The sequence below is a fragment of the Nicotiana tabacum genome, chromosome 16 (genome assembly GCF_000715075.1).
Source record: "Nicotiana tabacum cultivar K326 chromosome 16, ASM71507v2, whole genome shotgun sequence".
Classification (NCBI taxonomy): domain Eukaryota; kingdom Viridiplantae; phylum Streptophyta; class Magnoliopsida; order Solanales; family Solanaceae; genus Nicotiana; species Nicotiana tabacum.
In genome coordinates this window covers 61,985,691-61,989,544 of record NC_134095.1, presented here as the reverse complement: position 1 = coordinate 61,989,544, position 3,854 = coordinate 61,985,691, and the positions used below count along the sequence as shown (strand labels likewise).

Genomic DNA, 3,854 nt, shown 5'->3' with positions numbered 1-3,854 from the left:
ATGGTTGAGATCAATAATTCATTTTATTCGAGAAAAATGTGGTTTGGAATGTGAGAAAAGACCCACAATTTTATACGAAGACAATGCTGCATGCATAGCCCAATTGAAGGGAGGATTTATAAAAGGAGATAGAACGAAGCACATTTCACCAAAATTATTCTACACGCACGATCTTCAGAAAAATGGTGACATTGATGTGCAACAAATCCGTTCAAGTGATAATCCAGCAGATTTATTCACTAAATCTTTGCCAACTTCAACTTTTGAGAAGATGGTATACAAGATTGGAATGCGGAGACTCAAATATTTGAAACAAGGTTTTCATCAGGGGAGTAAAATACGCGATGCACTCTTTTTCCCTTACTAAGGTTTTTTCCCATGAGGTTTTCCTTATAAGGTTTTTAATGAGGCACCTAACAATGCGTATTACTAAATATGTGTACTCTTTTTCCTTCACTAGATTTTTTTCCCACGTGGTTTTTCCTAGTGAGGTTTTAATGAGACACATTATCTTTTAATGAACATCCAAGGGGAGTGTTATAAATATATTATATTATGGATGTTCATTTAGTACTCTGTTGTAAATAAACTTCCTGAAGAAGCTTATCCATATGGGACTCCACCGTAAATATATTTATCTATTTAGTACTATATTGGAAATAAGTTTCCTGAAGAAGCTTATCACTTCGGTACCCGGTTATGGATAAACATTACCCCCAGTAGAAGTTTATCCATACCGAGTATAATAAGCTTGTCTTTTCAGTACCCGGTTATGGATAAACATTACCCCCGGTAGAAGATTATCCATACTGGATATAATAAGCTTATCCATTCAGTACTCCGTTATGGATAAATATTGCTCTCAGTAGAAGATTATCCATATCTGGTACAGCAGCAACTTACACAGCAGCTTGTAGCAGCTTACACAACAGCTTGTAGTAGCAGCTTACACAGCAACTTATAATAGCTTACACAGCAGCTTGTAGTAGCAGCTTACACAGCAGCTTGTAGTAGCAGCTTACAGAGCAGCTTCCTTTCTTCTATAAATAGAAGAGATTTCAGTTCAATATGTACATCAGTTTGAATTCGAATAATATATCAGTTTCTCTCTATACTTGTCTTTACTTTATAGTCTTTATTTCATAAAACAATGAATAAATGATTGTATTGGAATAAACAAAACAGAAATGCATATTAAACAGTAGTGTAACCAGTTGTGGCCTAATATGCCAACCAAGAAGGAAGTGGAGATCCTCTTCTTCTCGTCTTTAAATAAATTTATGATTTTGTGACCCCAGATGTGGGCAAAGAAAATAAAAATGTCAAAATTTTATTTTGTATTTTTCTCTTGGAAGTGTGAAGACCAAATCAAAATAATCCAACCAGGACAACACATTTCACCTCACATCACATGTCATTTCCCTTGCTTTTCATTCATGTCGTGACAGGGGCATTAAAGTTGATGACCCAACCCAAGTGAGCCTTATCCACATTATTTCATTCATATACTCTTATTGAGGTTATGTCATTCACAAGCTTACAAACTAGACACATACAAAGAGAGAGAAGGTACCATTTATTGGGTTCATGAATTATTTTCCTCTAATTGGAAGGTAATATATCAATCTGCAAGTCACTATTACCCAAAATGGGATAAATTTAATTTTTGTATTTGTCTTTTTTCACTTGACTTGATTATGTTTTCTAGGTCATCATGAAAAATTAATAAATCATCCTAAATGGAAAATTCTACTCTTAGCATACAATCTGTTCATGTGCAAACATTTCAGTAATCAGAGTTCACATGCTTGAAAGTTAAAATGACATCAGATGATGGTCCCACTTAAAAGATGTTCATCTTTAAAGTCCTACCACTTTTTAGCTGAAGGAAAAATTAATTTTATTAAGAAAATATACCAACGTTTTTAGAAAATTTAAAATCGAGAATAAGGGAAAAAAGTTCCACAGAGAAAGGATGAGAGGGATGTACAAAGGAAATCGAGAAAAAAACCTGATTATAGTTTGGTGTTGGAAAAAAAAATCCGCTATAATTGATTTAATTTGATTTTAACTAAAGAAAGTCAAATCAAAACCAAACCAATCCGATATTAAATTTATAGAAATTTTAGATATATTTAAGATACGAAAAATGGCTATATACGTCCCTTTACTATCGGATATTAGTTATTTATATCCTCCATTATACTATTCGGCGTTTCTTACCCCTGCCGTTAACCTTTTTAACAAATCTACCCCTCCCATTAACGAACCCAGTTTGTGGAGACGTGGCACATTTTTAAAACCCCGGGCCATTTTTCTTTTTCCAACCCAAGATCCATACCCGAAAACCATACTAAACCCATATAAATATAAATAATAAGAAGCCATCTTCCTTTCTTCTCAACTTACATGATAATGATGAAATGCAAAATTTGAAAAAGAAAGCAACTCCAAATGACGGGTAAAAATAAAAATTCCACCGACAAATCAGTAGGAAGAAAGCTAGTTTATTAAGTGCCTTAATGCATTGTCTTTCATCATTGCATGAAACCATTAAATCAAACCTCGAAAGTAAAAAATAAAACGCTGCTACTACCTAATTGGTTAATTGAAAATAAAAACTCGTGAAGGGGAGAAATATATCACGATTAAAAAGAATTAAAAGGGTTACATCTTCTTCGTTCTATGCTCCTTCCTTAAGCAAAATGCGGGCTTCAGATTCAGTAGGCAGAGTTGGGATTACTCCTTTCTTGGTTGTTGTGATGACTCTACATGCACAGGCAAACATTAGTACTTCCTTCAACCTCGCTTCATCCTACATTTTTAGTTTTTACACAAGTTAATTAACCCCAATTATTTGTTTACAAACGAGCTTAATTTGGGGTAAGAAATTATAAAGGTATTACCGATTAGTTATTACCTCAAGAACAGATTGGTCATCGGCAATCTTAGTTAGAAGGGCGCCAACAAAAGAATCACCAGCTCCAGTGGTGGTCTTCACGTAGAATGCCTCAACGCCTCCATGGAAATTCTACATCCAAAGATAAGTTATCAGTATCAAATTATTAGTAACGAATTACAAACTTATCTCTAGAAATTTATTTTATTTTAGAGAAATTCTTCTTAAGGAACAAATATAGGTATAGATGTACTGTGAAACGTACAAATAACTAAGCAATTACCCAAGTATGGCCTACTAAAAAGATGGAGTCTAAACCCTAATTTTTGAGAAGAAAAGAAGATGGCTTCTTATTGGTAGTATATGGGTTTAGTATGTTTTCAGATATGGATCTTGGGTTGGGAAAAGAAAAAGGGTATGGGTTACTAAAAAAGTGCCACGTGTCCGCACAAACAGAGTCCGTTAATGGGACGGGTAAATTTGTTAAAAAGGTTAACGACAAGGGTAAGAAGAATCGAATAATATAACGGAGGATATAAATAACTAATATCCGATAGTAGAGGGACATATATAACCCTTTTCCGTTTAATATATAAATATATTTATTGTGATGTAATTTATAAATATTTCTTAAAAATTTTCATAATTTATTTTTAATGTATTATTTCAAAGTTGGACTTACACCTTTTGAATGTTCCAATATGTTTTATAGCCATTAATATTAGTAAATTAAATTATGCTAATGATGGAATATAAGGATTCACTAAACTCTATAGAGAACCAGGTGGTCTGTTGTTGATACCTAATTTTGCCCTCATATTTTCTCAAATAGTATATATACTCTCAAAATATCATGTTTGCATCATTATTTAGTTTACAAACCTATACGAGCATTTTTCATAATTTTTTAATGGCTCTAAATTAATTTATTTCTATATTTTTATTATATAAATAT

The 3,854-nt window shown here is 32.8% G+C and overlaps 1 long non-coding RNA gene across 2 annotated transcripts; it reads right to left on the bottom strand.

Annotated features, from left to right (window-relative positions):
* Positions 1–2,491: 2,491 nt before the first annotated feature.
* LOC107810112 (uncharacterized) lies at positions 2,492–3,285 on the bottom strand. 2 transcript variants are annotated; one of them, XR_001653567.2, is made up of 3 exons: positions 3,165–3,285; positions 2,921–3,031; positions 2,492–2,815 (listed from the first exon to the last, which is right to left on the bottom strand). It is a non-coding gene; the product is annotated as an uncharacterized LOC107810112 (long non-coding RNA). The 2 variants fall into 2 exon arrangements; XR_001653566.2 differs by having other exon boundaries at positions 3,183–3,282.
* Positions 3,286–3,854: the final 569 nt, after the last annotated feature.